A 26,362-nucleotide genomic window follows, 5' to 3' on the forward strand; every position below is an offset into this window, starting at 1 on the left:
AGAAAATGCAAGAAAATATAAATGAAAAGTTTGAACAATATTTTGTTTATAAAAGTTTGTGTGACCGTGATGAGGCTCGAACTCACCATCTTCCGATCTAAAGAACCAAAGTCTTATGCCTTGCCAAGTGAGCTATGCTCGTGAGATGCGAAATAAAGATAAAATAATACATTGTGTACCTGCTTGTGTCGGTAAATGATTTGCTCAAATTCCATAATGATATAATATTGTGGAGGGCGCTAGCGTGAAATATGCTATCATCACAGTCGCTACTATTCCTTATAGACGGGTTTCTACGGTATTTCAAAATTATAGGTACTCCGACTATGGGCATGAGTAACACATCATATACGCATAGTGTCAAGTTAACATTTGAATGTGGGTACTAATATGAAATGTGACGTGGTATATCAAAAAGAGACAATTTGGGGCAGGTTATCAATTTTGAGTGTTTCACATAAAATTATTTTAAATACTAGATATTTTGCTCCGCAACGCCGTTTTCTCCAATGTAATCGGACTTTCCTAAGCGAGGTATATATTCAGACAATATTTTAAACTTTATTAACATCACAAATTGGCAACAAACCCAAATTGAGAAAAAATCACCCGGGCAGATTTTTTGCTATTTCTCCATTTACGATTCTGCCCAAAAGTGTCCCCTTCTGATATACCACGTCAGATATAATACCCACATTCAAATGTTAACTTGACACTATGCGTATATGAAGTGTTATTCTTGCCCATAAGTCGAAGCACCTATAATTTTGAAATATAAATTCTATGTTAAGCAGAAAAGAATCCTGTGTAATATATCTGAAACTGGCACAACTATTTACATCTATTTAAAAAAAAATATAATTAGTGATAAATAACAAGGGTCCTATTTTCGCATATTTATATTTGATTGCAAACTACGTTTCGCCTTTGTGTGTTCCTTCGCAGATAACCAATTTAGTAGAGATCACATCCACAAGTTCTTCTAAATTACAAATTTGACTAAAATTGAGAATAATATTACGCTACAGTGCCCTTACAGTTTTAATCATTTTTTCTTGACAGCTTTAATTTTCAAAAGAATTCTTTCCCTATTCCTGAGATAACCAATTTACCAGTTTGGCCAGTGGCTATCCCAGATGTCGAATCGGTTATATCAAATGACCTTGGAGTGAGGCAATTTTTTGTCAAATGTAGACGTTTGTGACTGTAGCATAATGCTGTTGCCATGTGTGTATGCGCGATAAACCTTGTTGTTTGTTTGTTTGTTTATTCCACCACTTTTGTAACCGATCTTTATATCTTTACAGTCATTTGGGACTTACACATTGATTGAAAAGAAAGACTTGACTCCAGATGTGGCATTTTCGTCTTTAGCACTTTTCAATTTGCTAGGAGTACCATTGTTCTTGTTTCCTATAACAATATTCCTGTTTGTCAATGGCGTCATAAGTACGTCGCGTCTTCAAGCCTTTCTAACTGCCCCAGATGTTGAAGAATGTACAAGAGGAAAGAAATGGGTTCCTGAACGCGACGATGTTGAATATGTTGAGAGAGCTGGTTCTAGCTGTGATTACGAAGAGGTAATTCGTGTCAACGTATTTCCATATTCACACTTTTCCCACTAAAAATCCGAATTTTGCAATCATTATCAATCAATCAATCAATCAATCAATCAATCAATCAATCAATCAATCAATCAATCAATCAATCAAACAATCATTTAAGCTCTGTCGTGGTAAACGTCTAATTTGAGTAAATTTACGACAAGTGTTAACAAAAGTAAACGGTGAGTCATCTGTACTCGACTGAACCACATGAATGCAATTTTCATTGTTTTAAAGCATACGGATAACGAAGATGAACAATACGACAATGCTATGCTTCTGCCTAATAATAAACAAAGATCATATAGAGCGATGGAAGATTCGGCAGATAATGAAACCAGTTTAAATTCTTTCAGCCCACCTCTACCAGATCATCTTGCAGTCAAGGTAAAAAATTGCCGTTCACGATGAGGAATTCGTAAATCAGATGAAATCAAATTATTGTTCAATTTATTCGTTGATCAGATTAAATCAAATTATATTTTGTAACTCAAAACTAAAAACCAAGATAGTAATTATTTGTATATTGACGTCGGTTTTGTCGGTTTAAAGCACACAAAATTCTATACATTTGAATTCGGTTTTGTTTGATGTTTTTCATCTGATATGCATTAGATAACCGGTGGCAGTTTTACATGGGATTGGGAAAATGCTCTTCCTGTGTTGTCAGACATCAATGTGGAGATCCCGGCAGGTATGTACGTCGTAAATCTGTTAAAATGTTGCATTCTGTTGTTTATTTCTTTGTTGGTGCAATTTCCTTCACTTCCTTCGTCCATCGTCATATTTTTGTTTTGTTGTTAAAACCACCATTCCGAAATTGCACCGATTCCATAAATTATCGAAATTAATATTTCATGACCATTCGGATGATTTTCTATGGTACACCGAGTTCGAATTTCGTCAAAGGTCGCCATCTTGTCTCCACTTCCGCGTTACGTGTTGGGTTTTCTTAGTAATGACAGACCGAAAATGTGCCAAATAGTATTTGGATTGTAGTTTAGAATGCGTACTTTAGGATTTTACCATTCTAGATATATATTTGAAAGATTAAGTTATAGAAAACATGGGCTCCAAAAACCTCGAATTGTCACGTGTAAATGATCTCAAATCTGATATCGACACCCCAGTGTATTGGAGAATATCAGACTGAGCAACCTCGGACTAGTGAGCAGGCTGGTAATTTAATTTTGATATAATAGTGACGGGAGCAGCAAGTTTTGGCAGACATTTCTGCCACATTCTAGGAAAAACAATGTCCATGCATTCTGAAAATAACTTGCATTGTTACTTTTAGAAGTCGTTGCACTCAATTGAACCCTTTCTCATACAGGGTGTAACAATAAAATTTGTACAATTTTGAAAATAGAATGACACAAGTATGCCGCTCATTTTTGGTTTGATATTTATATATATATCAAGATACTTTCCGTAGCCACCAGATAAGCTTTGTTCTAATAAAATCCATGGTATAAAAGTGAAGATATTGCCAATTATGTAACCTAGTCTTAAAAACGCTTGGGCCACTTTTGTCTAAGTGTTACAAAAGCGACTGAATAGAATTGAACCATGGACCAGTTGGATGTGCTCTTATGATAGGTAGTTTTAAACAATGGGGTATTGAGTATTTGAAGTGGTAGAAATGATTACATAATAGAATATCTCCTTACTAGAAATCGTGGCTGCAGCTCAACAACTTCAACCCCGATTCACGTTGGAAGAGCGTATTTTTATGGTTGTGACATTCGGTAGCACAGGGAGTCAAGCAGAAACCATAAGATTGTTTAAAGCTCATTTTCCAAACTCACGTCTTCCATCAAGGCATACAATTACATATAACTATAAGAAATATGTGGAATTTTGTTAACAGAAATGCTGGCAATAGTGGTCGCCCCAGAACAGTTAGAACTTAGCCCAGCTAAACTTAATTTCAAAATTTTATTGTTTTGTACTTATGGATGGAAAAACTGTTCTCAGATTTGCCAATGGTATCTCAGGGGTATGAGAAATTACTTTATTTATAAGATAATTTGAAAGAAATTTCATGACTTCATTTGTAGATTTTAAATAAATATCATATTATAATTAAGTTCATGTTAATTATATGACGAAACACCACTTATAATTATTTTGTGTCAGTTAAGTTGATGTTTAATGCACGATAAGCATATCTACGCGGTTCAAATTTGATATGCGCAAACATGGCAAAAGTGGCCCAACACGTTTTCTGGACGATTTAATTAATCGGACATAACTTATGAACCCAAGCTAGTAAAGAGACCAACTAAACGTCTTCTTTCAGCCAAGATATTACTGATTGTATTGCATATAACATTTGTGCAATAACTCTTTTAGTTTTTTCCTGAGCAGTCAAAATGCAATTGTATAAATTTTATTGTTACACCCTGTATATGTTTAATTTTAAATAAATGCACGTATCCTCTGTGTCTCTCATTATTTTACTTTAAAGGCAAGTTAACCATGATTGTTGGATCAGTTGGTAGTGGTAAATCATCATTAGTATCAGCTATTCTTGGTGAGATGACCACACTGGATGGAAGTGTTCGGTTTAACAGGTATTGTACCATCTTTTTAAAGGTCTTACGATCGATTCCAGATTGTGTTCATCCTGGTCGTTATTAGAGTAGCTTGGGGGGAAAATTCAAAATAATAACGTAACAGCTATGTTTGTTGAATTTCGAATGTTTTATGTTTTTAGCTGTATAGATGAAACCTAATTATCTCATCAACATAGAACATTGTGTACCTGCGACACTTTACATCAAGAGATTTCACATTAGATTGGTGTATCCCAGCAAACACAAAACGTTTTCGACATCATTCGCAAAAGGTTATAAAAGGTTGTCAGAAAACGTTTAAATGCCGGGTTATATAAAGGGTATATTAAGAGTATAAAACGTTTCATAACCTTAACAAACATTTTTGATAATCTACTGCTCAGCAAACAAAAATGTTTTACAGAAAACGTTTAAATGTCGGGTTATATAAAGGGTATAAAAACGTTTTAATAACATTCCAAAAACATTCTTGAAAACTTGATACAAAACATTCTAAACAGAGTGTTATTTGGGGGTTGAAAAAATATTTTGCGAAAAATGTTTGCCCAAAATATTTTCAACAACGTTTTAAAAACGTTTTCATGACCTTTATATAACCCGACATTTAAATGTTATTAATAGGTTTTGAAAAAACATTTTAAGAACATTTCTGTGTTTGCTGGGTTCAAACATTTTAACATAATGTTATTTAAGTATTGACACAATATTTGGCAAAAATGTTTGCAAAATAGTTTACAATAACATTTTTTGAAAACATTTAAAAATATTGTTGTAGTGTGTTTTCATACAAAACGTTTTAAAACGTTATCATGACTTTTATATAACCCGACATTTTAATGTTATTAAAACGTTTTTACCTAAACCAATAGCCATAATATAACTTATTTAAAACGTTTTTAAAACGTTTTTGTGTTTGCTGGGATGTTATCCTTACGTTTGCTCTGTAAACCAGAAAGCCTAAAACTTAATAAGATTAACTAATCCCGTTTAATATATCTGCATTTAGTTCCCGTAATTCTATTGCTTACGCGGGCCAGAAAGCGTGGTTGGTAAACGCATCACTAAAGGACAATATTTTGTTTGGACAAACCTTAGATAGTCGAAGGTAAGTATGTTTACTGCGAATTTATAAATTAAACCAGTTATTATTCGATGGAGCTTTTATTGAAAATACAAAAACGATCACATCTTAATAAACTTGTGACCATTATCTCCGTCCATTTATTTTGGAAAGAAGTTCCAAGAACAATAAATGAGACAAGATCTGATCGAATCAGGCTAAAGTCGGCAATAATGAATCTGCGATTAAGGCAAAAATTGAGGAGAAAAACAATAAAGAACATACAGAAATGGACATACAAAAGGTTCATAACTTTGCAACTAAGTATTTAAGGGACCTGGGATTCAATATTAGTAAGTGTAGGTACTGAGCGAGTTAAGGGTAGACGAGGTATTGTTGGTCGAAGCAACCTAAAAATCGATTTTGATTATCTAGATCAATATATTATTGAAAATTAACACCTTGATGTTTTGCAAAAGTTCATTCTACAAATCGTATACTTTGCAAACTTGCTTAATTCATTGTTGTTAATGAGTTATGTACGTTTTACAAAAGTGTTGTTGTTTCAGCCCTCTTTACAACGTAACCGCAGCACCTATAAAAGTATATATGTGATATTTTAATTCTTCTACACGCTCGCTATGAATTGAGCAATGCAGTTTTTGCCAAAACTCACTACCATTCGTAAGATGCTGTGAACTACCAAATCACAACAGTTTAAAATAAATAATAACCTTAATAATCGTAGTAGTTCAATTTTCAATATTTCCGACTCTCACCTGAGAGGATCAGGTTGTGCCACAAAATGATCATTTTAGTATTGACCAAGATATCGATGTTCTGAACAAAATGAAAATCTCTCTCATGGGCTGAAAACGATGTAACTAACTTTCTAATTCTTTTCCCCACTGCTCCACTTACAAGATATAAGAAAGTGTTGGATGTTTGCGCCTTAAAACAAGACATTGATATTTTACCCGGAGGAGATAAAACAGAAATAGGAGAGAAAGGAATTAATCTCAGTGGCGGACAAAAACAACGTGTCAGCGTGGCAAGAGCGGTATATTCTGACAAAGATATTGTTATCCTTGTGAGTACAAAATATATACATTAATTTATGAAAATAATTGCAAATTCGATGTAAAGTTTCGGTGTTTTTCAATGCACTGGACCAATGCTAACTTTTCACGGTATCGATGTCTAAAGACCCTCTCGAAAAGACGCAGTTGTATTTTAGTATACAGTAAGTCATAAGTTCGTTATCAACCATTGTTATTTGTTGTTCAGGACGATCCACTGTCAGCCCTTGACGTTCACGTCGGCGCTCACGTATTTCAGCAGGCACTAGTTGGAATGTTACTGAAGAAGAAGGTCACTGTTATCCTAGTCACTCATCAACTACAGTTTCTTCAACAAGCTGACCAGGTAGATATGGATGGAATTAAGACCTAGAATATGTAGTATAATTTATCCAACAATACACATCTAGCCCTGTTTTTTTGTTCCATTGTCCATTGTATTTGTTTTGTTCAAAGTCTGATCAACTGTCGATTATAGCAATATGGACAGGGCAAGATAATCTTGGATCAGCAGTCAAGTTAGCTCAATCGATAAGACGATCGACTATGGTGCGAGAGGTTGCGGGTTCGAACCCTGGTGGTGGTAAAGTACGCTCTCGTGAAAATTGAGTTAACTTGAAATTCCCCTGGACAAGGAACTTACTGCTAATTGTCTCGTTGTAACCCGTGATCCTGGTTGCGATGGTTATTTGTGGAAAGTCAAGGGTGTGCGCTCTTGAAGCAGCAAAGTCCATGTGTTGTTGTTAAATGGTTTATGGAATGATGTGGGCCGTAGTGATCAGCGACAACCTGTAAAGTGTGCTGAGGCTTGTGGATCAATGTCTAGGCATTGTGCCTGTGCGTAGCGCACTATAAATCACTGCACTTTTTTTTTTGTCAGATAATCTTGGTCAGGTCAAGAAAAACCTGGTCAGATCAAGAAAATCTTGGACAGGTTAATAAATTTTGAGCAAGAGAAAGAAATACATGTTTGTATTTAGAAACACTGCCTGGCCCCATTTTCTTTCTTTTTGGACATTTCAACAAAATTAAAATGCATCAAAGGTCGGCATTTATATTTCAATTATTTGGATGGAACGATCAAACTATACAGGGCTCTAATTTAGAATATATGTATTTTTCAATATTAAAATATTATCAGTGCTAAACTGAATATATTACGCATATAGTACGTAAACGTTTATACATATTATATTTAAAATATGTATAGTAAAGAGTATATTAAACGATAAACGATTCCTAAAACACATCTTGAATAATTAGTTTGTATTGTGTCTCTTAGAAGCAGGCCTACCTAATTGAATAATTAGGTACACTTGATTAAAACATAGGACGAGGCTACCTTTGTCCCTCCCCAACCCAAAAACTCTCAACGGCCCATGCAAATTAGCTACTAGTCAAGAACTCGTTATTGTCATGGTTGCGAATCTGTGTTATCTACTCTAGGTTTACGCGTGTAACTATTGACTTACCCACAATATGGCTGACAATGACGTCACACTGACAAAGTTGATGCATTTCGAATCTCCATATTCAGATTCATTTTGATTTATATTCTAGATATTGGTTATGAAAAATGGAAAAATAGCCCATGAAGGTACGTTTGATGACATTCAGGAAACGGAGCCAGAACTTTATAGCGGGTTCAAGCAGGCCTTAACCGCTGTTGCCGAATCAGATACCGATACAGAACGAGAGGCGGAAATGGAGACCAAACGTGAGCGTGTGGCGCTACGAAGGCAAATATCAAAGCGGAAGATTGCAGAGGAAGGTCGCCTGAAACGACAGGAATCTTTTAAGGGTGATGGTATGTTTATAGTCGATTAAAAACAAAAGAATCTACCGAGTGACGAAGTTTAAAGCACATGTACCTTGAACAGTTGTAACAAAAGATGAGGTGAAAGTTGTGTCCTAAAATGTGCTAAATGATTGCGCACATAAGTTCACGTGAAGTCTCCCCCCAGAAAAACATAATTCTGTCTCTGTCCTCAGTCTGTCGTCACAAAACTTTATTTATACATTTATGAAGACATTGGTGAGCTCATTACTCGCTCTAAACTATTTTTTCATTTATATTTTATCTGGTTTCAAATCTCCAGCGCTTATAAACATTTGGAGGCGAATTATTTTAGAAAGACTGTGAAATTTCAAAATGAGATATTTTAAACCTGTAACATAAAGAGGAATAATTATGCTTTAATATGAATTTTGTTTTATTTCGGTGGTCTACAAAAAAAAGTTCTACTGCATCCAACAAAGGGATCAAAATCAACCTGAGGAGATAATTCGATAATTCCCAAAATCAGGCCAAAAACCAGATTAAAAAACAAATGGCATAAGTCAAATGATGGATTTTTTCTATAGTGTGTTCCAAATAAATTGAGGCAAAAGATGTTGTTTTTGTGATTTTAACCAAGATGTTATTATAACACCAAATCTGTTTTTATATTTAGATTCCGTTGGCCTGGTCAACAAAGGTTTGTAGATAACAATATAGTTTTTAAATACAAAGAATATGCAAATAAGGTGAAGGTCATTAGTATTAATAAATGTGCAAATAACATTATACAACACTAGAGGTGATAACAGTGGCGTAGCCAGTCATGGCATTATGCAGTTACTGTCCGTTTTTCCTATTCAGTGCACACACAGCGCTCCAATTGATGATTGACCTCTAGCTCACTCACTGTACTGTAGGTATAGGCAATGGACTAGTTAGTGGACTGGTGGGAAAATCCTTCACCCAATAATAGCCATAGAAGCTCACATGTGAATTATAATGTTCATCCTTAACATACTACAATTTGAAGTAAAAAATGTCACGGGAAAGCTGTTGTCGAGCTGTTTTCCCGAAGAGAGTCTTTCAAAATTTCATAACAGTCGGACGTGTAATTTCAATGGCAAATTGTGCTCAACAGCTGACTCGCGATAGCTCCAACCAATAGTTGTACCATCAACATGGCTGGATAACAATAAGCAGACTATTGTTCTCATTTCGGACACAAAGGCCACGCTCAGTATTGTTACTGTTCGTTTGCTTTGTAATGGTGCATCCAACTGAAATTATAATACCTATTTCATCACAGCACATTGAAATATCGCACAGGTAAATCAGAAACATATGTTTATGGATTTAACCAGGGCTATGAGACACATCTCTGATTTAACATAGTTGAGCTGTTTTCAATGAGGTTTATCTTGGTTTAATGGGGTTTAAGTCCTGCAAAGGTCGTGGTGAATTCTGCTGTAGACATGACTGCATAATGGGGCCTGAGACGGTGCTACCATACCCCCAATCGTGGACCGACGGTACATTGCAGGTTATCGGTACACAATCACGGGGCCATATGTCAAGTTATGTGTCTGGCTCTACGAATCTCAGAAATGTAAGTTATGGGGACATAAAAGCTCTAAAGTCGGATTGCTTGTGTATGGGTCAATTGTCAAAGTTACTCCAATTTTCATTAATGTTCAAGCAAATTGTTCGCCAAGCTGAGAGGTTTCAGAAAAAGATAATTTTATATATATGTAAAGATATGTAAGTTTCCATAGGATTCAATGGCATTTGTATTTATTTACCATCTATCTTCTGAACTTCATATCGCAGATAGTAAAAACTATTCTTTCCCTGTATCCTTTAAACTTGGGGAACAGTTTGCATCCATTTTTACGCAAATCGGAGCAACTTTAATTTCAACATTTTTGTGATCCTTAGGCCTAGACGAATAATGTGACATGCTAAGAGAATTTGGAGTATGCTTAATTATACCTTTTTTGGCATGTTTGTGGTTTGATGTTACTAATTTATTTCTCATGTGGTCACAAAAGGCCCAAGTTCTCAGGTAGCCTATGTCTGTGGTATGATGTTCAATGTGCCGTGAGCCTTGTTTTAATCTATTGCAAGTTTAATTTTCATTTGGTCAAAAAAGGCCCCAGTTGACATGGTTTTCTTGGTTGCATGTTTGTTTTATTTTAAATATATTTTTGTTTGTTGATTTGTTTTTATTGAGTTTTTTTTCGGGATTTTATAAATTGTTTGAAAAAAAATGATAAATTTAATAGGGCTCATTTTACAAACAATTAACATCAGTTCATGACAAGCAAAATCCTTTTAACCCCACAAATAGTGATCGAGCTAATATCAGCATTTCTCTGCCAGTTATGTGAATATATTCAACATGTTCAATTAACTATTATAAGACACATAAAGTACTATTTTAGTCTGCTCAAACTTATCGCATTTTGCACATGAATTCTATAGCTGCTAATACAATCGTTCTCGTTTCAAATACCCTTAACAGATGACCAAAGTCAACTAATTCAAGAAGAAGAGATTGAGCGAGGCTCTGTGAAACTCTCTGTCTACCTTTATTACCTCAAATCTCTTGGTTGGCCCTGTGTTCCCCTCATCGTTTTCTATTTGATTGCACCAGCCTTTACTGTAGCGACAAATTTTTGGTTGTCTGCATGGTCCGAGGCGGGCCTACAAAATGTAAGTAAATACTCAAACCCTTTCTTATTAATTGAAGGGCTCTGACAGACAACAAAAGTAATTTCCAGAAGCCTGAAAAGCTAGAGCACGATTATTTAAATGCAAGTAACGAGACGATACCTTTATACTGTACATTTTCCTGTACATTTGATATACATCTGCTAGTCCTAAGGTCCGCAGTCTCTTGCTATAGGTCACAGAGGCAACCAGTCCGAAAGTTACAGTATACACTAACTCTTATTTAAAACCCAACCCTAAAACCTAACCCTAACTTTAAGACTACCGATCCTTTTTTTTTAAATTATTTTCTCGTTGTTTATTGAAACTAAACTGGTAATTGTAAGTATTATTATAGAAAGTTCACTCTCTCATTATTGTTTCTTGGTTTTGTAAATATCAGGTGTCGGATCCAAAGCCACTAGGTTACTACATAGGTGGATATGCGGGACTCGAAGCAGCTGGTATCTTGATGACATTTTGTCGGTCATGTTCCTTGTTGTTGGTATCTACTATGCATCTAAAACGCTACATTTATCTATGCTGAGAACTGTAATTAAAGCACCTATGAGGTATCTTATTCAATCTGTTTTTTCTTTGTATTTTGTGCATATTGTTGGTCTATATTTATTTCAATTGATTGCAATTTAGCGTACGCGTAGCAGTTAACCTTGACGTAAGAACTCGCAATCTCTAATTTTCACTATGTTGGTTCAGACCTAAATAAAAAAAGAAAAATCGTCAGCGTTTACTTATACAGGCTGAGTCAAAAAGAAGTAAACTCATGTTTGAGGGGCTATAACTAGAGATCTGTAAGGAATCTACTAAAAATTAAAATATCATTGGAAAGAGCAAATGTTAGACATCTAAATAAAAAAAAGGAATTGTTGCAATTGCTTACAGCAAACTAAAGTTATACTCATTTGAATATTACCACCCATTTTTATAGCTGCACACGGCTGATTGATTTTCATCCACTTCAATTTCGAATCAACAAAGTATTGTTGAATTGATAACTTTTGCTTTTTAATTAATTACAAACAGCGTCCCCAGGATGAAGTCCATGACGGTACCGTAGTTTGTAGAGATACCAATACGAAGGATCCGGCAGAAACTTGATTGGGAATGTTGGGTAAAGGATTGCGTCTTGCCGTCTTGAGCTGATCTCAGGATCTTGCTGTAACACATGTCTCTATCAATGTTCACTTGTGATCTAGCAGTTTGTGATCTGCCTGAAGCTTCCGGTTGTTTGTTCCTTAGTGGCCCATGCACATTGAGCTTGTTCACAACTTCACATTCTTATATACTGCTCCTTATCCGATTAGCTGTGGGAAATTGGAGACAAAAAAGACGCTGAGTTTCATGATATTTCGTCGACAGAAACGTGCGCTCCCGTGCGTAAATTGTGGTGCCATGTTGTCATTTGGTCCATTTCATTATAATATAGGCAAAATTCAAATTTAAAAGAACCCTTTAACATGTAGGAATTATTTATCGAAACCACACCTGCCTCGTAACTTTATTTGCATTTAAATATCGCGCCTTACCCATTAATACAATAATTATGTACTTGTGAAATGAAACCGTGTGCAGCTACAAAATTGGGTGGTTGTATTCAAATGAGTATAACTTGAGTTTGCTGAGAGCCATTGCAGCAATTCTTTTTTCATTTAAACCTGTAGAATTTGCTCTTTTTGATGATGTTTTCATTTTTAGCAGATTCTTTACAGATCTCTAGTTACAGCCCCTCAAACATGAGTTTACTTCTTTTTGACTCAGCCTGTATAAGCGCGTGATGCGGCGAGAAGTGACTGCGTCCTGTAGAGATGCTACTGTGTGGAGGAAGCAAATAATGGATTATGGTAGCAGACATAAGTATGTAAACAGTGCACTGTGGAAAGAGAGCCAATAGTGAAAACTTTTCAATTTCATCAGTGTTTAATCACATTGACGATCGATTTCATATAATTATTATGACTTTTTCCTTCTTCAGATTTTTTGACACAACACCTCTGGGACGTATTATGAATAGATTTTCTGCAGATACACAAACTATTGACATGGTAATATTTCAAATCATTATACGTATACACCCCAATTACTCCCAAATATAATAGTTCACAATATCATATATAGAAGAAGGATATTTGAAAATGCTAATTGTATATAGGCAAACTCGAATATTTACATGTTATTATTTCCTTTAAGAAATTGATCATGACCATTAATGGATTGGTGAACTTCATACTTGGTTGCGGTGCGGCTCTAGTGGTTAACGTCATTGTTGCACCATCGTTTCTTCTAGTTATAGCCCCTGTTTCTGTTCTGTATTATTTCCTTCAAAAGATATTCATCACGTGTTCAAGGTAAGTTTTCATTGCTTTCTTCTCTCCTATGTGTTGTAATGGTGTTCGATTCCTGTATCATATACATAGTCAGATTTTCGCCTTAGATAGGCATGTCATGAATTATGATTTGGTTCAAGTTGTGCATTATATTATATTCATAATAAGTGTAAGTAGACGCTCTCGAAAGGGGGTGCACTTGATCTGGAAAGACAGGAAAGTTATACTCCAAATCGGGAAACTTTTCTCATAGACCTCATGGCCATGCTAGCACTTGTTCAGTGCCTAGTATATCAGTATATGGGACCATGACAACCCCTCTCTGACATTACAAAATCCACCAGTCCTATACCAGGCACTTGAATGTTTGATGACCTTGCTTCAGCTAGCTGACGTAAGTTAGTTGGTTTCCAAAAGTCAGGACTCTGTTACCCATTAGAAGCAGAGATGGGAACCATGTAGGCTTGTCTTTGATGTTCACTTACAAGCCCAAAGTGATGGGCTAGGTGACAGCATAGTGACAGCAACCTAACCCCAACTGACCAATAAGGAACCAGTTTTGCAATGTTCACATAAACAGTTAATCCCTAACCCAACAGGTGGCATGTGATAAGTGATCCAATTACCAATTGGGACAAAAAACTGTAACACTATATCACTTGATTTAATTCATGGCAATATCTCCCTGTAAAGAATGTATAGGGAAAAACTTCACAATTATTCAAGTGGGTACATTTGTACTAGCATATTATTGCAACAAAAATTTTGGAAGCAAAATATTTTGTAAACTTTTAATCTTCATTGAGAAGAGAATGTTCCCTGGATAAACATTGATTGAAAGTATAAGAACTATATTTTGAGAGTATGGAGAGAATGGTTTTTAACAAGTATAAAGTTTATAAACAAAATTATTATTTCATCATTTAAATTCATGAATTATTATTTGTATCAACAATGTGTTATTTAGGCCTGATTATTATTTATTATTAACAATATTATTGTGTGATGATTGTACAAACATGACAAAAAAAGTAAAGAAAGAACCTATTTATTTGAATATGAGTCGGAGATGTATTTTGGTGAAAAAACAATGTGTTATTATACTGCCTTATTACTATTTATTATTAACATTATTATTGATGATTGTACATGTACAAACATGACAAAAAAAGAAGTAAAGAAAGAGCCTATTTATATGAATATGAGTCGGAAATGTATTTTGGTGAAACTATTTAATATTATAAAACCCAGCAGAATGCTATGCATAGGCGTATGGGGGATAAATCCCCCAATATTTTGTCAGGGGGGATGGCCTATACAATCATCCCCAGTATTGACGCCTGTATGTATGTTTCTGACCATGAACTAACCTCATATTTGGCCATTTTAGCCCAAAAAGTGCAAATTTTTCCACGCTTCGCCCGATTTTATTACACTTTTGCACCAAATTTCATCAGTTTAGCTTCAATTTTATGAAACAATTTTTCATAATATATATGCCAAGACCTTCAAAAAAAGTTAGATAAGAATATCAGACAAAGTAAATTTTCAAGATGGCGATTTATAACATATTTACCAAAGCCACAGAAGATCTGATTTTGAGGTTTTTTTTGTTGCAGACCATCAGCCAATTTGAGATTTTTTGCATAAGTAAATTGTCAATAATAGAATGAATAATAATTAGTTTCAAGCCGCAGAACATTGTGATTTGGGAGGGTTTTTTGGCAGAACCTTGACCAATTTTGGGAGTTTTTGCGTATAAAACGCTAAACCAAAACCTGATATTTTGAAGGTTTCAATCATAATATATTTACTTTCAAGCTGCAGAATACAATTTTTTCGTCGCCGTTTTTGCTGCATAAACACGCAAAACCTCTCCGATTTTGGAAGTTATTCAAATAATAATATGATTAGCTTCAAGCCGCAGAACATCCGAATTTAGAATTTTTGCGTAGTACATGTATGTACAAGAAGTCCGACTTTGGCGTCTTTTGGACGGTTTTAAGATATAATATTGGCAGTTTCAATTTTTTGATTTGGAGTTTTTGCGTCGCAGAACCTCTACCATTTGTGACTCGTTTGTTTGGCAGTTTAAATACTGATATAAGGCCCTTAGTTTCCTGTTTCATGGTTGAAAACCAGGGATGAGGCGACTTTTAATTATTAATTATCTTTTATTTTCTTTATTTTAAAATAAGTGGTCGCAACCTACATCAATCCATTTTGACAAAGAGCATGCATTTAATTATTTTACTACTATGTTTGATTTTATACATAAGTAATGGTACAATTAGGTTCTATGTTTATTCATCATTATGATCAAAGTCAGAAAGTAGCAAATGGTAGTCATTAAAAGTTATTTTTAAAGAGAAAATCCAAAATATAAATAAAATAATTAAATATTTTGCAATTCTATACTTTGGACGCGGGTGGGAAACAGGAAACTAAGAATCAATTGTAATTGGCCTAATATTAGTTTCAAGCCAAAGAACATAAAAGTTTAAATATATGCCAGAAAATCATGATTGAAAATTGACCAGACTGATTTTAAAAGAGCATATAATTATTATGGCCTGAGCTGGGTGTGCAAAGGGATAGGCCTACAAAATGACAAGATTTGAAGTTTGTCTTTTTAACATTGCCCCGAAACAAAATTAACTACCCTTTTTAATAGTGGCCATCACTCACACAAAGAAGTGCTGTAAATAAATTATTATTTATGTGGATTATTTGTCCAACTTCCAAAATCTGAGGTTTTACGCAAAAATAATATTTTTACAAAGTGAATGAAAGTCGAAGATAGATGTAAAGGTTTTCAATCTATTGAAAGGTCTGTTAGAAGAAATGTATAAAAATGTTTTAAAGACTAAAACCCAGTTAAGTTCTCAGCAATTAAATATTCCAGTGAGAGAGATATTGGTGCGGATACCTAACATTATTTCTTCATGTTTATATTAGAATCTGTTTGAACATGTTGAATATCCTTCATTTATACAGCCTTTTTAATTCAGATTTTAAAACATCATGCCGCCGATTGATTGCTTCCTACTTGTTTGTATTGTGCTTCTACAAACCGATCAAAGAAACAACAGATTAGCAAATTGAACAAATGACTGAAGCTCTCATGAAATAGCAACTGTCAGGCTATTATTGGAACTATAATACTAATTATTATTTTATAGGCCCTAAAATATAGCATTTTTTTAGAAATTGTTATTGCTCTCATCTAATCACGCCAGCAGATTAGGCTTATAACATATAAAACGATTTATAAACAAAACATTGATAAAACAGCATGCATATCATGAAACAGCAGATGAAACAGGAAAGTATTTCACTTGTAACAAAATGGATATGAAAAGCAAAAATATATCCTATTAAATCACAAACACAAACATTTTGTAATCTTTCTGTATTTATATTTATGAATATCTCAAGAAACCAATTTATTATAAAGCATGTTATATATTGGTTATTTTCTTTTCAATTATATTGAATTATAAGAAACAATAAAATATACCAACAATCATGACAATTGTGACAGTATCTTTCTAGGGTCTGTGGTAAATGGCTTTGCATGTATATCATGATATATAAAATGATAAAGTAATCTGTGCATCACTGCATACATTATGATCTGTGCTTGGAATTGTAGAGTTGACCTCGAATGTTCTTGACCAACATGCCAAACACCACATGTGGTGTCTGGGGTAATGTGTTCAGCTATTAATTGAGTGATAATTGATATTTGACAAATTGGCTCTGTGGGGGAGGGTCTTAATACTCTTGGTACTGGTGATAAAATTGACAACAAAGGTACTAGTTCCTCGGCGCTGGCGCGCCTCGCTGGCCGCTTCGCGGCCATGCGCGCTTCGCGCGCACCCCCCCTCGAGGAACTAGATCTAGTTCTAGGCCATGCCTCAAGTCATGCGGAAACATCGGGTATAAAATGCCTGAGCGGTTCTTGCGTCTCGCCGTCTCAATTAATATACACTATGAATACCATTTAATTTTTGTGTTCCTCATCACCTAATCAGAGTAATAAAGATAACCTTTTCCACATTCTTTCTTTCTACTTTAACAGAGAGTTACAACGTCTCGACAGTGTCACCAAATCTCCTATATTCTCCCTTTTCTCGGAAACGTTAGACGGTCTTCCTACAATCAGGGCATATGGGTAAATTAAAAATACATATACAAATATATTTTACTAGATGCAAGATGTGTTCATACAGGGTGTCCCAGAATGATTTATACCGGAAAAGATGGAATTTTTTAGGTATGAACGACATTTGTATTGGTCATATTGTTTTGCATTTTAAATTCTACATATATTTAGCTTTTTCAGATTTTTTAGATTTTAAAAATTAGACGTTTCTAGTAGAAGTTAGAGAGGTTTGCGTAAAAATGGTGAATTCCAAGTTTTGACAAAGCAACCTATTTTGAAACTTTGTAAAATTACTAACCGTTAAGCACAAAGTTACTTGGAAAATGTTATGCAGTATATTGTTGTGTCCTCTTCTTACTTCTACTAAAATGTCGATATCTATCGTTTATTTATGATGTTACGAAGCAATCCTTGTATGGAATAAAAGATTTGCTACACTGAGTGACCTTAAACTATTCTTTCATTGGTGGCAGTTTTGAAGCCAATTATTGCGGTGTGTGAGTTTCATCATTTGAAATGCCGGCAGAGATGGATTTTTCATAAAAGTTTAGAGAATGTTCGTCCTTATTGTCACAGCAGGAATTTATGTCGACAGTATTGGCAAACCCACAGCTATGTAACGGAGAAGATTAAAATTGAGGAAGTTATCCTCTGTAATAATGACATTTTTGGGTAAAAATTGGGGTAAACATCACATAAAAAGTACGTTTTTCAACCTAAATATCTAATGTCATATTGAAATGTTTCACTTAATCCCATATCAAGAACTATTTTGCATTGTAAGCTCTACATCTGTGCCAAATTTGGTGTATTTCCTATAAAAGAATGTAGGATTTCTCCAATATATTGCACAGTGCGGCTGAATGATGGTGATAAAGGATCCATTTGTTATGATGCCTTTGCACTGTAAATTACACACATGCCGTTTTCGTCCATTTTCAGTAATAGCAATGTCACGCCAAAACGAATCAATTTATTTCCATGAAAGTCACAGAATAAGTAGGAGACATGTGTGGCATTGTATTGCACTTATTAAGATTAGATACACTGTTGACTATAATTATATTTTTGATATTTTGTTCAAAAAGGGTATAAATCATTCTGGGACACCTTGTAGATCACAAGCCTAGCTAGGGCGTGTTGGTATTTTGGAGCTATGACCTTTGAACTTGACCTCAGATGAACTTTGCGGTTTCATACCCTCCATATGCCGTAGATTGCTTTCCCCTAATTAGAGCCCGATTGGAGCCACTTTAAATTTGACCTTAACTTTGACCTTAGATAACCTTTGTGGTTTCATACTCCTTAACTAGCAGTGATCATTTTCCATGAGTTACAGCCCAATTGGAGCAACTTTGAATTTAACCTGACGTTGTTGACCTTGGATGACCTTTAAATTTCATACTTCCTAAATATCAGAGATCATTTTCCGCTAGTTACCGTGAGCACGGAGTAACTTTAAATTTGACCTGACCTTTGTCAGGGAGCATTGTTCGCAAGTTACATCCCGGTGTGAGCAACTTTCAATTTGTCCTGACCTTTGACCTCGGATGGCCTTTATAGTTTTTATCTCTGCAAGTGTCAGGAATCATTTTCCGCAAGTTACAGACTGGTCGGAGCAACTTCACATTTGTCCTGACCTTTGACCTCGTATGACCTTTACGGTTTCATACTCCTCACATATCAGGGATCATCATTATCGCAAGTTACAGATTGGAGCAACTTTGAATTTGACCTGACATTTGACCCCAGATAACTTTTACGGTTTCATACTCCCCTAGTTACAGCCCGATCTTAGCAAATTCAAATCTGACTTAACCTTTGCTCCCGGATGACTTTTACGGTTTCAAACTCCCCAAGTGTGTCAGGGATATATTCTTGGCGACTTCGGGGCCTGTCACCCCTAAGGCATCAGTCATCGTTTATCTGACGGTCCATTACCGGTCTTAGCTGCCCTACTATCAGAGGAGATCCGTCATGATAAATAGCTTTATAGTGTTGTGTTTTTAACTTTCAGTGGTGTTTTGTTTCTTTCAGTGATCAACAGCGTTTTTACGACAACATAATGGACCGTGTAACGACCAATAACACCGCATATCTCTATTTACAAACCATGAATAGATGGCTTGGTATTCGGCTGGTATGAATATGCATATTTTTTTTAAATCTTCTGAGGGTTGACATTTATTTATTTCTTACTCTTTTCCGCAACGTCGCATGGTGTTTTTAACAACTTGTCCACTTACCGGCCTATTCAATTGCATGTAGCAATATGATGAAATTTGGTCATAATTGCCTACTATTACTTTTAATAATTGATCAAATAAATAATCAATATTTCGTCACCTTTGACATCATGTTGGATACCTTCCATATAATGACATGATTGCAATAAAACAAATCTAAGTAAATACAGCTCGGATTTACCACGGTGTACCTGTCTCACCAAGCTACTGTAACATCTCTTCAAAATTTAAAAATGATACTGGACATCCTGTGTGAAGCAGATATTACTAGCATATAACTGCATCCGTGTAGATTTCATAATTTGATGGGTGTACAAATATTTACCATTTTCTATAGGATTCCCTAGGAGCTTTAATTGTTCTATTGAGTGCGTTGACGACAGTGATAACATCCGTTCTAGGTAACCTTTCTCCGAGTGATGTAGGTCTTGCTGTTTCCTATGCCCTATCAGTCTCTGTATTCCTGAATATGGTGGTACGATTCCTAGCAGACACAGAAATGCAGATGAATGCAGTAGAGCGAGTCAAATATTATACATCATTACCAACAGAACCATCACAAGGTATTAATTTTGATTGTCGCATAATGTCGAATAACAAAGTTTATTATAAGCTGTCCCTGTATGACCCATGAACCCACGAAGTACGAGTCGAGGTCTCCTGCACTTGGTTACAAATGCGCATTGATACATTTTCCAGATTTTTGTAGGTGACTCTAGAACCAAAATAAGATTTGATATATATATCAGAAACGGTAAAACGTCGTAAAACATTAATGAAAATAAGTGTGTATCTCTCTTACGAGATTAGCCCTACATACACGTGTTATTATTATGCTAGCAGGTTATAACTGTATTAAACAACACCAAATGTGTAACCAAATATCAAGATAAGCAGTTAGAAAATGCATTTTATTTTTATATACAGAAAATTTCTGTATAAATGTCTTTTGGGTATTTTAAAGAAAAACATTAAATTTGATTACAGTTCTTGTCTGCTCTTTATCCTTTCTCTAGCCTTATGAGGTTTTTGAGGTTTTTGTTGGATTGGTGCAGATTTATTGTAATTTTACATAATTTTCAGTATTTTCCCTATGTCGGCCTCAATTTAATCCACCTGAAGGGAATATATCGTATTAGATGGTAACTTCAATTTGATCTACCTGTTCTTTGTGGATATAGGCCTATGTACAGATTTTCTGAATCCTGGTTTAATTATTGACTTCGTTTGCAACAAACAGGAAAAGATATCAAAAGAATCAGCTAGATAGTACATAGGTTTTATCATGGAGAATATGAATGGGCTGCTATTTGTAGAATTTGAGATTTGTGGGTGGAGGTAGAACTTTTTGAATGACCCTCGTAATACAAAAGGACGGATTATATTAGATGTTATTCGTCAATATGGGTAATCACGAAGATCGTAGTAAATTCTATATACCGCTTGTTCGACCTTTTGCTTGCTGGAATATTCATAAATTGATTCATTTACCGCTTGAATTTAAAATCCTTTCTTTCGCTGCACATAGAGAATGAAATATAATGTTCTTCCAGAACACATTAGAAATGCTTCTGAAGATATACAGTTTCTAATATCAATATTATGTACTGCATTGTATTTATTAGGTAACGAACCTCCATTACACTGGCCACATAAAGGAGAAATACAAGCACAAAATATATCTGTAAGATATGCACAAGAATTGGATCCTGTGATTAAAAATGTTAACATGAATATTCCTGCAGGACAGAAGGTAAGTTACATTATCACCCTTTCAGCAATTCTTATTGATAGCTAAATTTATTTTGTCACTGAGATGGGAAATCATTTACATCAAATGTCTGTCCAGCTATCCAGAAAGTAACCTTCGCTTGAGGCAATTGGTCGTCAAATGTTGACAGTTGGTAACAGGTGTCATGCAGGAAGCATTGTTTGACCATAGTATGGTTGAATGAGTATTACCGCCTATTTCAGGCAAGACGTCTGTAGCGTTAACCCTAGAACTACTGAGCCATATTTTATAACACGGACTACGAATGGGGTTGTTGCCCCACCCCTAATTTTCAAATAAACGTTATAAACCGTTATATTTGGTACCAATGTATAGCTATAATGGGTCTCTTCTATCCAGTGATACCAAAATAAGTACAAACATGCCCCACATAATACCGCTATGACGTCATAATGTGATGGCGCCCATGCAAATTTGGAATATTCTGGCTGTGTACAAAAGTATAGGCAAATTGATTTCGGCTAAAAATTCTACAAAAATGCGATTTTCACGGATTTTTTTTCCTCAATATAAAAGGAAATGACTATTTCAACCTATAACTAAAAAGTAAAAAGTCAGTAGCTCTTGGAAATGAAAATCATTGAGTTTACTGTCGAAACCAATGGTGGGCCTCACCCTCCTCTATGGCCATCTTTGATAGCCGATCCTACCCCCGGGTAAGGTCCTGGGGTAAAAATTGTATCTCTAAAATGGACGAAAGGATCGATTTTTTTGTGACGAATAAAAAATATTTTATTTCGTAGTTCTAGGGTTAAGCATGTTACACTAAACACACAGACACTATAAATTCCTAAATTTGTCATTGAAATACAAGAGGGATACGATATTGTCTGATTTGATAAGTTCAGATTCTTTGCACATATTTACATGTACGTTATGCCAATTGTGTTAGTACAACTATTAACTATGTTTTATGGATTGTATGGTTTTATGAAGGTTGGCATCTGCGGTCGTACAGGCAGTGGTAAATCTTCGTTGACGTTAGCACTGTTTAGGATTATTGATACCTACGAAGGTAAGGTAGTGTAATATAAATCTATCCATGTAACTTTTTCTTTTCTTTATTTGTAACTACATGTGGTATTATAAATTAGAATAACTTCTCTTTTTAAACTGATTACCCGCTTCTATTCCAAACAGCCTAGTGGGTTTTATTAGATACCAAATCACAGCTGATGTTTGCGCTATCATATCTATTATACATTCGCAATATCAAAACACCTCAATTACCCATTGCATCAAATGGGTTCGGTGTTGGTTACACTTACTATTGAGTACTCGTTTGTTTCGGGTGCTGATGTTAACTTTCAAATATGAAGGTTAAGATCATGTTCAAGAGTGCTTTTGATCTCTCTTCTCATGCAAAGATTTTTCATCGAAACAAAATAACGATGTGCATCATAGAGACCTACCGGTATCAAGGAATTAGCTAGAATGTTATTAAATTATATTCCAAAAAATCTAAACACTCGAAAAGATTAATATACTCATTCTAATCACCATATATGGCATAATGGTTTTGTCTTGGTTTTATACTCAAAAGGGCATATTTTAATAGACGGTGTGGACATTTCACAAGTTCCGCTTACCACTTTACGAAGACGTCTGGCTATCATACCACAGGATCCAGTACTCTTTAATGGAACAGTCAGGTACTGTATTTCAATAATAAATTATGACATCGATGTAATTACTTATTATATATAATGCTATTTGTATAGTATTATGCAGATTACCGAAGTGTACATGATTGTAGTACTTGATTATTATTCTCATTCTTGATTTTGACTTAAAGAAATATGATACAATATAAAATGTACTATGCTGATTACATTTTGAACACACTGATTACCTTAATGTTCTGTTTGTTCATTCTTTCCTTCATTAATGTATTGTTTTAGATTGTATGTATATTTTTGGTTTCTTTATGTTTTGTTTCCAAAGATTCAATTTGGACCCAGACCAAGAAAAGGCCGACCAAGAGTTATGGGATGCCATTGAAATCGCTCAACTAAAAGATGTGGTAACTCACCTTAAAGGAGCACTAGGTTAGTGTCCAATTTTATTTGAATTGCCTTGTGCATAAAATGCCAATCCGAGCGATTAACCCTAGTATATAATTAATTAATAATTGGCAACAACTAATTCAATCATACTATGGCCAAAATGCTTCCAGCACGACAAATATTATAACCCATTATCAACCGTCATTGACTCAGGCGAAGGTAAATTTCTGGAAAGCTAGATTGACAGGGTTATCTGATGTACCCAACAAAACAACTTGCTTCTTAAATTCGGCGTTATCAACGTTATCTGAAAACCACGCTACAGCTTGTTGATTCAGACATATACTTATAAACTGGGTTTATGAAAGCACGAGTTCGCGTTATTAAAAAATGGTGGTGTTGTTTAGTGAAACGAAGACAATTATTTGGAGAAAAAAAATATTAACCGTTCTGTTTTCCAATATAATTTTTGCAGATGCTTCTGTTTCCGAAGGTGGAGAAAATTTTAGTGTTGGGCAGCGCCAACTTTTTTGTCTGGCTCGTGCCTTCTTGAGAAAATCTCGCATTTTGATAATGGATGAAGCAACGGCTTCCATTGACCAACGAACGGTATGGTTCTTGAATGAAGTGATATAACTTAAAACATGGTCAATATGTAACTTTCCTTTAAACATATACATTATTCCAATAACTTTAGAGAAACTTTCCTTAGACAAGACAGAACACTATCATTGTAGCAGCAGCAGCAGCAGTGTTGTTGACCAGAACCGGATGGTCTGGTTATAAAATACCCAATATATCAGTCAATTAATTTTGCGTCACTCGGGGAAGAAAGTTAAGGTTTATTATAACTGGGTGTAGATTGCCTTTTCAATCAATCATGAACTTGTAATAAAATGTTGCAATGTTTTTGTAATTTATTTGGCATGATAATGTTTCCTTGTTAGCTTAATTTGTAAAATAAAAACGCAATGTGGCATTTTAGCTACGATGTGAATTTTCTAAAATTGAAGTGGATTGACTTGATTGTTTCTCACAAATATCTAAAGAACCGAAACACCCATTTAAAAGGCTTAAATATTGCACTGCATTTTTATGTGTTTAATACAGGATCAAATTCTTCAGAAAGTAGTTACAACAGCATTTGCTGACAGGACTGTGTTGACCATTGCAGTAAGTATCAAATTAATGACGTTTGCCCTTTTGATGGGTCTTATAAGGGCCCGAAGTAAAAGGGGCCCTTGAGAATGCATAGAACATTGCGGACATCCCTTATTACTGTTGCACTCTAGCAAGTAATTGTTAATCAAAAAAGTATTGAAACCGTCGGGCCCCATCGATGCGGGCAAAATGAATAAGAGGCAACACTTTCACAATTCTTTCGAAGAACGGGGGAACATATACGGCCGTGTGTTCATGTTACCTTTGGGCCCGTAATGACTCTCGGCGGATATGGATTGTTATAATAACTTACAGTGAGTTTTACCTTTTTTAACTGCAATATTTACTCATGAAAGCTAAACTCTTCATTGTATATTCTTTCTCCTTTCTGTTTTATTAGCATCGGGTTGCAACCATTTTGGACTCTGATTCCATAATTGTTTTATCAGATGGAAAAATAGTAGAACACGACACACCAGAAAATCTACTGGCAGATGAAAATAGCCTATTCTCATCATTGGTTCGGAATCAGATGAATAGATGGAACACACATGCATAAAAATAGTTGCTTTAGTATAATCATTGTAGGGTAGCTGCAGACTTCATATGTATAATATTTTATGTCTAATACTTTTCGTGATGTCAAAAAGTATTACACGTCGAATAAAAAGTATGTACCGGGAAATTATTATAGATAACGTGTTATGTCAATTTTGCTTCATCAATATTAAAGGCTGACCAAAAATGCCCTGTGATTAATAGAGCTCTACCCACAGGCATTACACCTAGATATTGATACATGATTCACGATTGTGTCACAAAACTGGCTTGGTGTGATTTGACTGAAAATATTTGAAGGCAAGGTTTGTTTTTAATCAAAAGAAAAAATAAGACTACAAAGTACCAAAATTAGCATTTTCGCACAGTGGAACCACTCGTGTAATATATCTTGAATCAATTATTTTGTGCTGTGATTGGAATTCGAGGTTCAGCTCCTTCATTCAAAGGACAATATCTCTAAGATGCAACGATAAATTCAAACAAAATCAACTAACCAAGTGAAATCGATTTTCTATTTTTGGGGCGGCCCTTACGGAGGTTGCACCGGTTTAATTGTTCAGAATAAATAACACTTATTATTATTGTTTATTATTATTATTATTATTATTATTATTATTATTATTATTATTATTATTATTATTATTATTATTATTATTATTATTGTCATTATTATTAGACACCATTATGAAGCGCCTTATCAGAGAGATCAAGGCGCTGTACAAACAGACTTTAAAAAATTACATATTAAACCTGATGTGATTTTATTACTCATTACTAATATGTACTGGATGACAGTACAGTAGCTCTATATACAGTAAGAATGAATGCTTAAAATACGAAATTAATGGAAACCCCTTTTAGGCTTACCATACGATTGGATCACGTAAGACGGGACTTTGTTTTACAATTTTTGACGTTTCTAGAATTTCTAAAAATGATAAAAATTAATGATCAGGGGAACATTTTGGAACACTTTGCAGGGGTTAGATCAAAGGTTATCTGGGGTCAAATCTTATAATTTCATTTATTGAATATATGTAATGGGTATGGGGCTCAAACTCAGTGATAACAAATCTCATGACCAGGGGAACATTTTGCAGGGGTCAGGTCAAAGGTCATGCAGAGGTCGAATTTTCGAAATGCATTTTCCGGGGCTCAAACTCTGTGACAACGAACTTATTGATCAGGGGAACATTTTGGAATAAGGTGCAGGGGGCAGGTCAGAGGTTATCTGGGGTCAAATCTTAGAATTTCATTTTCTGGACATCTGAA

General features: G+C 34.9%; 1 pseudogene; it reads left to right on the forward strand.

The window, feature by feature from the left end:
• LOC140164381 (ATP-binding cassette sub-family C member 9-like) overlaps window positions 1-25,834 on the forward strand; it is a 30,834-nt pseudogene extending 5,000 nt beyond the window's left edge.
• The last annotated feature ends 528 nt before the right edge of the window (window positions 25,835-26,362 follow it).

Source organism: Amphiura filiformis, chromosome 1 (assembly GCF_039555335.1).
Source record: "Amphiura filiformis chromosome 1, Afil_fr2py, whole genome shotgun sequence".
NCBI classification, from domain to species: Eukaryota; Metazoa; Echinodermata; class Ophiuroidea; order Amphilepidida; family Amphiuridae; genus Amphiura; species Amphiura filiformis.